This window comes from Pelophylax lessonae, assembly GCF_965119305.1.
Source record: "Pelophylax lessonae genome assembly, contig: HAP1_SCAFFOLD_108, whole genome shotgun sequence".
Classification (NCBI taxonomy): Eukaryota; Metazoa; Chordata; class Amphibia; order Anura; family Ranidae; genus Pelophylax; species Pelophylax lessonae.
The window spans coordinates 71733-84834 of NW_028120139.1; positions in this window are offsets into that span (position 1 = coordinate 71733).

The following is a 13102-nucleotide window of genomic DNA, read 5'->3' on the forward strand; positions in this document are numbered from 1 at the left end:
TTATTAGTATCAGTCACACACATGTCCTGTTATTAGTATCACACACACATGTCCTGTTATTAGTATCAGACACACACATGTCCTGTTATTAGTATCAGTCACACACATGTCCTGTTATTAGTATCAGTCACACACATGTCCTGTTATTAGTATCACACACACATGTCCTGTTATTAGTATCAGACACACACATGTCCTGTTATTAGTATCAGACACACACATGTCCTGTTATTAGTATCACACACACACATGTCCTGTTATTAGTATCAGTCACACACACGTGTCCTGTTATTAGTATCAGACACACACATGTCCTGTTATTAGTATCAGTCACACACATGTCCTGTTATTAGTATCAGACACACACATGTCCTGTTATTAGTATCAGACACACACATGTCCTGTAATTAGTATCAGACACACACGTGTCCTGTTATTAGTATCAGTCACACACATGTCCTGTTATTAGTATCAGACACACACGTGTCCTGTTATTAGTATCAGTCACACACGTGTCCTGTTATTAGTATCAGTCACACACACATGTCCTGTTATTAGTATCAGTCACACACATGTCCTGTTATTAGTATCAGACACACACGTGTCCTGTTATTAGTATCAGACACACACATGTCCTGTTATTAGTATCAGACACACACATGTCCTGTTATTAGTATCAGACACACACGTGTCCTGTTATTAGTATCAGACACACACACATGTCCTGTTATTAGTATCAGACACACACATGTCCTGTTATTAGTATCAGACACACACATGTCCTGTTATTAGTATCAGACACACACATGTCCTGTTATTAGTATCAGTCACACACATGTCCTGTTATTAGTATCAGACACACACACATGTCCTGTTATTAGTATCAGTCACACACATGTCCTGTTATTAGTATCAGACACACACATGTCCTGTTATTAGTATCAGTCACACACACATGTCCTCTTATTAGTATCAGTCACACACATGTCCTGTTATTAGTATCAGTCACACACATGTCCTGTTATTAGTATCAGACACACACATGTCCTGTTATTAGTATCTGACACACACATGTCCTGTTATTAGTATCAGTCACACACATGTCCTGTTATTAGTATCAGTCACACACATGTCCTGTTATTAGTATCAGACACACATGTCCTGTTATTAGTATCAGTCACACACATGTCCTGTTATTAGTATCAGACACACACATGTCCTGTTATTAGTATCAGTCACACACACATGTCCTGTTATTAGTATCAGTCACACACATGTCCTGTTATTAGTATCAGTCACACACATGTCCTGTTATTAGTATCAGTCACACACATGTCCTGTTATTAGTATCAGACACACACACATGTCCTGTTATTAGTATCAGACACACACACATGTCCTGTTATTAGTATCAGTCACACACATGTCCTGTTATTAGTATCAGTCACACACACATGTCCTGTTATTAGTATCAGTCACACACACATGTCCTGTTATTAGTATCACACACACATGTCCTGTTATTAGTATCAGTCACACACATGTCCTGTTATTAGTATCAGACACACACATGTCCTGTTATTAGTATCAGTCACACACACATGTCCTGTTATTAGTATCAGTCACACACATGTCCTGTTATTAGTATCACACACACATGTCCTGTTATTAGTATCAGACACACACATGTCCTGTTATTAGTATCAGTCACACACGTGTCCTGTTATTAGTATCAGACACACACATGTCCTGTTATTAGTATCAGTCACACACATGTCCTGTTATTAGTATCACACACACATGTCCTGTTATTAGTATCAGTCACACACATGTCCTGTTATTAGTATCAGTCACACACATGTCCTGTTATTAGTATCAGTCACACACATGTCCTGTTATTAGTATCACACACACATGTCCTGTTATTAGTATCAGTCACACACATGTCCTGTTATTAGTATCACACACACACATGTCCTGTTATTAGTATCAGACACACACATGTCCTGTTATTAGTATCAGTCACACACATGTCCTGTTATTAGTATCAGACACACACATGTCCTGTTATTAGTATCAGTCACACACATGTCCTGTTATTAGTATCACACACACGTGTCCTGTTATTAGTATCAGTTACACACATGTCCTGTTATTAGTATCAGTCACACACATGTCCTGTTATTAGTATCAGTCACACACATGTCCTGTTATTAGTATCAGTCACACACATGTACTGTTATTAGTATCAGTTACACACATGTCCTGTTATTAGTATCAGACACACACGTGTCCTGTTATTAGTATCAGTCACACACATGTCCTGTTATTAGTATCAGTCACACACATGTCCTGTTATTAGTATCACACACACACATGTCCTGTTATTAGTATCAGTCACACACATGTCCTGTTATTAGTATCAGTCACACACATGTCCTGTTATTAGTATCACACACACACACATGTCCTGTTATTAGTATCACACACACACATGTCCTGTTATTAGTATCAGACACACACATGTCCTGTTATTAGTATCAGTCACACACATGTCCTGTTATTAGTATCAGACACACACATGTCCTGTTATTAGTATCAGTCACACACATGTCCTGTTATTAGTATCACACACACGTGTCCTGTTATTAGTATCAGTTACACACACATGTCCTGTTATTAGTATCAGACACACACATGTCCTGTTATTAGTATCAGTCACACACATGTACTGTTATTAGTATCAGTCACACACATGTCCTGTTATTAGTATCAGTCACACACATGTCCTGTTATTAGTATCAGTCACACACATGTCCTGTTATTAGTATCAGTCACACACATGTCCTGTTATTAGTATCAGTCACACACATGTACTGTTATTAGTATCAGTTACACACATGTCCTGTTATTAGTATCAGACACACACGTGTCCTGTTATTAGTATCAGTCACACACATGTCCTGTTATTAGTATCAGTCACACACATGTCCTGTTATTAGTATCAGTCACACACATGTCCTGTTATTAGTATCAGTCACACACACATGTCCTGTTATTAGTATCAGTCACACACATGTCCTGTTATTAGTATCAGTCACACACATGTCCTGTTATTAGTATCAGTCACACACATGTCCTGTTATTAGTATCAGTCACACACATGTCCTGTTATTAGTATCACACACACATGTCCTGTTATTAGTATCAGTCACACACATGTCCTGTTATTAGTATCAGTCACACACGTGTCCTGTTATTAGTATCAGTTACACACATGTCCTGTTATTAGTATCAGACACACACATGTCCTGTTATTAGTATCACACACACATGTCCTGTTATTAGTATCAGTTACACACATGTCCTGTTATTAGTATCAGTCACACACATGTCCTGTTATTAGTATCAGACACACACACATGTCCTGTTATTAGTATCAGACACACACACATGTCCTGTTATTAGTATCAGTCACACACACATGTCCTGTTATTAGTATCAGTCACACACATGTCCTGTTATTAGTATCAGACACACATGTCCTGTTATTAGTATCACACACATGTCCTGTTATTAGTATCAGACACACACGTGTCCTGTTATTAGTATCACACACATGTCCTGTTATTAGTATCAGACACACACATGTCCTGTTATTAGTATCACACACACACATGTCCTGTTATTAGTATCACACACGTGTCCTGTTATTAGTATCAGTTACACACATGTCCTGTTATTAGTATCACACACATGTCCTGTTATTAGTATCAGACACACACGTGTCCTGTTATTAGTATCAGTTACACACATGTCCTGTTATTAGTATCAGACACACATGTCCTGTTATTAGTATCACACACACACATGTCCTGTTATTAGTATCACACACACACATGTCCTGTTATTAGTATCAGACACACACATGTACTGTTATTAGTATCAGACACACACATGTACTGTTATTAGTATCAGACACACATGTCCTGTTATTAGTATCAGTCACACACATGTCCTGTTATTAGTATCAGTCACACACACATGTCCTGTTATTAGTATCAGTCACACACATGTACTGTTATTAGTATCAGACACACATGTCCTGTTATTAGTATCACACACACATGTCCTGTTATTAGTATCAGACACACACATGTCCTGTTATTAGTATCAGTCACACACATGTCCTGTTATTAGTATCAGTCACACACATGTCCTGTTATTAGTATCAGACACACACATGTCCTGTTATTAGTATCAGTTACACACATGTCCTGTTATTAGTATCAGTCACACACATGTCCTGTTATTAGTATCAGTCACACACATGTCCTGTTATTAGTATCAGTCACACACATGTCCTGTTATTAGTATCAGTCACACACATGTCCTGTTATTAGTATCACACACACATGTCCTGTTATTAGTATCAGTCACACACATGTCCTGTTATTAGTATCACACACACATGTCCTGTTATTAGTATCAGTCACACACATGTCCTGTTATTAGTATCAGTCACACACATGTCCTGTTATTAGTATCAGTTACACACATGTCCTGTTATTAGTATCAGTCACACACATGTCCTGTTATTAGTATCACACACACATGTCCTGTTATTAGTATCAGTTACACACATGTCCTGTTATTAGTATCAGACACACACATGTCCTGTTATTAGTATCAGTCACACACATGTCCTGTTATTAGTATCAGACACACACATGTCCTGTTATTAGTATCACACACACATGTCCTGTTATTAGTATCAGACACACACATGTCCTGTTATTAGTATCAGACACACACATGTCCTGTTATTAGTATCAGTCACACACATGTCCTGTTATTAGTATCAGACACACACATGTCCTGTTATTAGTATCAGTTACACACATGTCCTGTTATTAGTATCAGTCACACACATGTCCTGTTATTAGTATCACACACACATGTCCTGTTATTAGTATCAGTTACACACATGTCCTGTTATTAGTATCAGACACACACATGTCCTGTTATTAGTATCAGACACACACATGTCCTGTTATTAGTATCAGTCACACACATGTCCTGTTATTAGTATCAGTCACACACATGTCCTGTTATTAGTATCAGACACACACATGTCCTGTTATTAGTATCAGTCACACACATGTCCTGTTATTAGTATCACACACACATGTCCTGTTATTAGTATCAGACACACACGTGTCCTGTTATTAGTATCAGTTACACACATGTCCTGTTATTAGTATCAGACACACACATGTCCTGTTATTAGTATCAGTTACACACATGTCCTGTTATTAGTATCAGACACACACGTGTCCTGTTATTAGTATCAGTCACACACATGTCCTGTTATTAGTATCAGTCACACACATGTCCTGTTATTAGTATCAGTCACACACATGTCCTGTTATTAGTATCAGTCAGACACACATGTCCTGTTATTAGTATCAGACACACATGTCCTGTTATTAGTATCACACACACATGTCCTGTTATTAGTATCACACACACATGTCCTGTTATTAGTATCAGACACACACATGTCCTGTTATTAGTATCAGACACACACATGTCCTGTTATTAGTATCAGACACACACATGTCCTGTTATTAGTATCAGACACACACATGTCCTGTTATTAGTATCACACACACATGTCCTGTTATTAGTATCACACACACATGTCCTGTTATTAGTATCAGACACACACATGTCCTGTTATTAGTATCAGACACACACATGTCCTGTTATTAGTATCAGACACACACACATGTCCTGTTATTAGTATCAGACACACACATGTCCTGTTATTAGTATCAGACACACACATGTCCTGTTATTAGTATCAGTCACACACATGTCCTGTTATTAGTATCAGTCACACACATGTCCTGTTATTAGTATCAGTCACACACATGTCCTGTTATTAGTATCAGACACACATGTCCTGTTATTAGTATCAGACACACACGTGTCCTGTTATTAGTATCAGTTACACACATGTCCTGTTATTAGTATCAGACACACACATGTCCTGTTATTAGTATCAGTCACACACATGTCCTGTTATTAGTATCAGTCACACACATGTACTGTTATTAGTATCAGTCACACACATGTCCTGTTATTAGTATCAGACACACACGTGTCCTGTTATTAGTATCAGTTACACACATGTCCTGTTATTAGTATCAGTCACACACATGTACTGTTATTAGTATCAGTCACACACATGTCCTGTTATTAGCATCAGTCACACACATGTCCTGTTATTAGTATCAGACACACACATGTCCTGTTATTAGTATCACACACACATGTCCTGTTATTAGTATCAGTCACACACATGTCCTGTTATTAGCATCAGTCACACACATGTCCTGTTATTAGTATCAGACACACACATGTCCTGTTATTAGTATCACACACACATGTCCTGTTATTAGTATCAGTCACACACATGTCCTGTTATTAGTATCACACACACACATGTCCTGTTATTAGTATCAGTCACACACATGTCCTGTTATTAGTATCAGTCACACACACATGTCCTGTTATTAGTATCAGTCACACACACGTGTCCTGTTATTAGTATCAGACACACACATGTCCTGTTATTAGTATCAGTCACACACATGTCCTGTTATTAGTATCAGACACACACATGTCCTGTTATTAGTATCAGACACACACGTGTCCTGTTATTAGTATCAGTCACACACATGTCCTGTTATTAGTATCAGACACACACGTGTCCTGTTATTAGTATCAGTCACACACGTGTCCTGTTATTAGTATCAGTCACACACACATGTCCTGTTATTAGTATCAGTCACACACATGTCCTGTTATTAGTATCAGACACACACGTGTCCTGTTATTAGTATCAGACACACACATGTCCTGTTATTAGTATCAGACACACACATGTCCTGTTATTAGTATCAGACACACACGTGTCCTGTTATTAGTATCAGACACACACACATGTCCTGTTATTAGTATCAGACACACACGTGTCCTGTTATTAGTATCAGTCACACACATGTCCTGTTATTAGTATCAGTCACACACATGTCCTGTTATTAGTATCAGTCACACACATGTCCTGTTATTAGTATCAGTCACACACACATGTCCTGTTATTAGTATCAGTTACACACATGTCCTGTTATTAGTATCAGACACACACGTGTCCTGTTATTAGTATCAGTCACACACATGTCCTGTTATTAGTATCAGTCACACACATGTCCTGTTATTAGTATCACACACACATGTCCTGTTATTAGTATCAGACACACACATGTCCTGTTATTAGTATCAGTCACACACATGTCCTGTTATTAGTATCACACACACATGTCCTGTTATTAGTATCAGACACACACGTGTCCTGTTATTAGTATCAGTTACACACATGTCCTGTTATTAGTATCAGACACACACATGTCCTGTTATTAGTATCAGTTACACACATGTCCTGTTATTAGTATCACACACACATGTCCTGTTATTAGTATCAGACACACACGTGTCCTGTTATTAGTATCAGTCACACACATGTCCTGTTATTAGTATCAGTCACACACATGTCCTGTTATTAGTATCAGTCACACACATGTCCTGTTATTAGTATCACACACACATGTCCTGTTATTAGTATCACACACACATGTCCTGTTATTAGTATCACACACACATGTACTGTTATTAGTATCAGTCACACACATGTCCTGTTATTAGTATCAGTCACACACACATGTCCTGTTATTAGTATCAGTCACACACATGTCCTGTTATTAGTATCAGTCACACACATGTCCTGTTATTAGTATCAGTCACACACATGTCCTGTTATTAGTATCAGACACACACGTGTCCTGTTATTAGTATCAGTTACACACATGTCCTGTTATTAGTATCAGACACACACATGTCCTGTTATTAGTATCAGTCACACACATGTACTGTTATTAGTATCAGTCACACACATGTCCTGTTATTAGCATCAGTCACACACATGTCCTGTTATTAGTATCAGACACACACATGTCCTGTTATTAGTATCAGTCAGACACACATGTCCTGTTATTAGTATCAGTCACACACATGTCCTGTTATTAGTATCAGACACACACGTGTCCTGTTATTAGTATCAGTCACACACACATGTCCTGTTATTAGTATCACACACACATGTCCTGTTATTAGTATCACACACACATGTCCTGTTATTAGTATCAGTCACACACATGTCCTGTTATTAGTATCAGACACACACATGTCCTGTTATTAGTATCACACACACATGTCCTGTTATTAGTATCACACACACATGTACTGTTATTAGTATCAGTCACACACATGTCCTGTTATTAGTATCAGTCACACACACATGTCCTGTTATTAGTATCAGTCACACACATGTCCTGTTATTAGTATCAGTCACACACACATGTCCTGTTATTAGTATCAGTCACACACATGTCCTGTTATTAGTATCAGACACACACGTGTCCTGTTATTAGTATCAGTTACACACGTGTCCTGTTATTAGTATCACACACACATGTCCTGTTATTAGTATCACACACACATGTCCTGTTATTAGTATCAGTCACACACATGTCCTGTTATTAGTATCAGACACACACACATGTCCTGTTATTAGTATCACACACACATGTCCTGTTATTAGTATCAGACACACACATGTCCTGTTATTAGTATCACACACACATGTCCTGTTATTAGTATCACACACACATGTACTGTTATTAGTATCAGTCACACACACATGTCCTGTTATTAGTATCAGACACACACATGTCCTGTTATTAGTATCAGTCACACACACATGTCCTGTTATTAGTATCACACACACATGTCCTGTTATTAGTATCAGACACACACATGTCCTGTTATTAGTATCACACACACATGTCCTGTTATTAGTATCACACACACATGTACTGTTATTAGTATCAGTCACACACACATGTCCTGTTATTAGTATCAGACACACACATGTCCTGTTATTAGTATCAGTCACACACACATGTCCTGTTATTAGTATCAGACACACACGTGTCCTGTTATTAGTATCAGTTACACACATGTCCTGTTATTAGTATCAGACACACACATGTCCTGTTATTAGTATCAGTCACACACATGTACTGTTATTAGTATCAGTCACACACATGTCCTGTTATTAGTATCACACACACATGTCCTGTTATTAGCATCAGTCAGACACATGTCCTGTTATTAGTATCAGTCACACACATGTCCTGTTATTAGTATCAGTCACACACACATGTCCTGTTATTAGTATCAGTCACACACATGTCCTGTTATTAGTATCAGACACACACACATGTCCTGTTATTAGTATCAGTCACACACATGTCCTGTTATTAGTATCAGACACACACACATGTCCTGTTATTAGTATCAGTCACACACATGTCCTGTTATTAGTATCAGACACACACACATGTCCTGTTATTAGTATCAGTCACACACATGTCCTGTTATTAGTATCAGTCACACACACATGTCCTGTTATTAGTATCAGTCACACACATGTCCTGTTATTAGTATCAGACACACACACATGTCCTGTTATTAGTATCAGTCACACACATGTCCTGTTATTAGTATCAGACACACACATGTCCTGTTATTAGTATCAGTCAGACACACATGTCCTGTTATTAGTATCAGTCACACACATGTCCTGTTATTAGTATCAGACACACACACATGTCCTGTTATTAGTATCAGTCACACACATGTCCTGTTATTAGTATCAGTCACACACACATGTCCTGTTATTAGTATCAGACACACATGTCCTGTTATTAGTATCACACACACATGTCCTGTTATTAGTATCAGTTACACACATGTCCTGTTATTAGTATCAGACACACACATGTCCTGTTATTAGTATCAGTTACACACATGTCCTGTTATTAGTATCAGACACACACGTGTCCTGTTATTAGTATCAGTCACACACATGTCCTGTTATTAGTATCAGTCACACACACATGTCCTGTTATTAGTATCAGTCACACACATGTCCTGTTATTAGTATCAGTCACACACATGTACTGTTATTAGTATCACACACATGTCCTGTTATTAGTATCAGTCACACACACATGTCCTGTTATTAGTATCAGTCACACACATGTCCTGTTATTAGTATCAGTCACACACATGTCCTGTTATTAGTATCAGTCACACACATGTACTGTTATTAGTATCACACACGTGTCCTGTTATTAGTATCAGTTACACACATGTCCTGTTATTAGTATCAGTCACACACATGTACTGTTATTAGCATCAGTCACACACATGTCCTGTTATTAGTATCAGACACACACATGTCCTGTTATTAGTATCAGACACACACATGTCCTGTTATTAGTATCAGACACACACGTGTCCTGTTATTAGTATCAGACACACACATGTCCTGTTATTAGTATCAGTCACACACATGTCCTGTTATTAGTATCAGACACACACATGTCCTGTTATTAGTATCAGACACACACGTGTCCTGTTATTAGTATCAGACACACACATGTCCTGTTATTAGTATCAGACACACATGTCCTGTTATTAGTATCAGTCACACACATGTACTGTTATTAGTATCACACACGTGTCCTGTTATTAGTATCAGTTACACACATGTCCTGTTATTAGTATCAGTCACACACATGTACTGTTATTAGCATCAGTCACACACATGTCCTGTTATTAGTATCAGACACACACATGTCCTGTTATTAGTATCAGACACACACATGTCCTGTTATTAGTATCAGACACACACGTGTCCTGTTATTAGTATCAGACACACACATGTCCTGTTATTAGTATCAGTCACACACATGTCCTGTTATTAGTATCAGACACACACATGTCCTGTTATTAGTATCAGACACACACGTGTCCTGTTATTAGTATCAGACACACACATGTCCTGTTATTAGTATCAGACACACACGTGTCCTGTTATTAGTATCAGACACACACATGTCCTGTTATTAGTATCAGTTACACACATGTCCTGTTATTAGTATCAGTCACACACATGTCCTGTTATTAGTATCAGACACACACATGTCCTGTTATTAGTATCAGACACACACGTGTCCTGTTATTAGTATCAGACACACACATGTCCTGTTATTAGTATCAGTCACACACATGTCCTGTTATTAGTATCAGACACACACATGTCCTGTTATTAGTATCAGACACACACGTGTCCTGTTATTAGTATCAGTCACACACATGTCCTGTTATTAGTATCAGACACACACGTGTCCTGTTATTAGTATCAGTCACACACGTGTCCTGTTATTAGTATCAGTCACACACACATGTCCTGTTATTAGTATCAGTCACACACATGTCCTGTTATTAGTATCAGTCACACACATGTCCTGTTATTAGTATCAGACACACACATGTCCTGTTATTAGTATCAGTCACACACGTGTCCTGTTATTAGTATCAGTCACACACATGTCCTGTTATTAGTATCAGACACACACATGTCCTGTTATTAGTATCAGTCACACACATGTCCTGTTATTAGTATCAGACACACACATGTCCTGTTATTAGTATCAGACACACACATGTCCTGTTATTAGTATCAGACACACACGTGTCCTGTTATTAGTATCAGACACACACGTGTCCTGTTATTAGTATCAGACACACACGTGTCCTGTTATTAGTATCAGACACACACATGTCCTGTTATTAGTATCAGTCACACACATGTCCTGTTATTAGTATCAGACACACACATGTCCTGTTATTAGTATCAGACACACACATGTCCTGTTATTAGTATCAGTCACACACGTGTCCTGTTATTAGTATCAGACACACACGTGTCCTGTTATTAGTATCAGACACACACGTGTCCTGTTATTAGTATCAGTCACACACGTGTCCTGTTATTAGTATCAGTCACACACACATGTCCTGTTATTAGTATCAGTCACACACATGTCCTGTTATTAGTATCAGACACACACGTGTCCTGTTATTAGTATCAGACACACACATGTCCTGTTATTAGTATCAGACACACACATGTCCTGTTATTAGTATCAGACACACACGTGTCCTGTTATTAGTATCAGACACACACGTGTCCTGTTATTAGTATCAGACACACACGTGTCCTGTTATTAGTATCAGACACACACATGTCCTGTTATTAGTATCAGTCACACACGTGTCCTGTTATTAGTATCAGTCACACACGTGTCCTGTTATTAGTATCAGTCACACACGTGTCCTGTTATTAGTATCAGTCACACACATGTCCTGTTATTAGTATCAGTCACACACGTGTCCTGTTATTAGTATCAGACACACACACATGTCCTGTTATTAGTATCAGTCACACACACATGTCCTGTTATTAGTATCAGTCACACACGTGTCCTGTTATTAGTATCAGTTACACACATGTCCTGTTATTAGTATCACACACACACATGTCCTGTTATTAGTATCAGTCACACACGTGTCCTGTTATTAGTATCAGTCACACACACATGTCCTGTTATTAGTATCAGTCACACACGTGTCCTGTTATTAGTATCAGTCACACACGTGTCCTGTTATTAGTATCACACACACATGTCCTGTTATTAGTATCAGACACACACATGTCCTGTTATTAGTATCAGTCACACTCATGTCCTGTTATTAGTATCAGACACACACATGTCCTGTTATTAGTATCAGACACACATGTCCTGTTATTAGTATCAGTCACACACATGTCCTGTTATTAGTATCAGTCACACACACATGTCCTGTTATTAGTATCAGACACACACATGTCCTGTTATTAGTATCACACACACATGTCCTGTTATTAGTATCAGTCACACACATGTCCTGTTATTAGTATCAGACACACACATGTCCTGTTATTAGTATCACACACACATGTCCTGTTATTAGTATCACACACACATGTCCTGTTATTAGTATCACACACACATGTACTGTTATT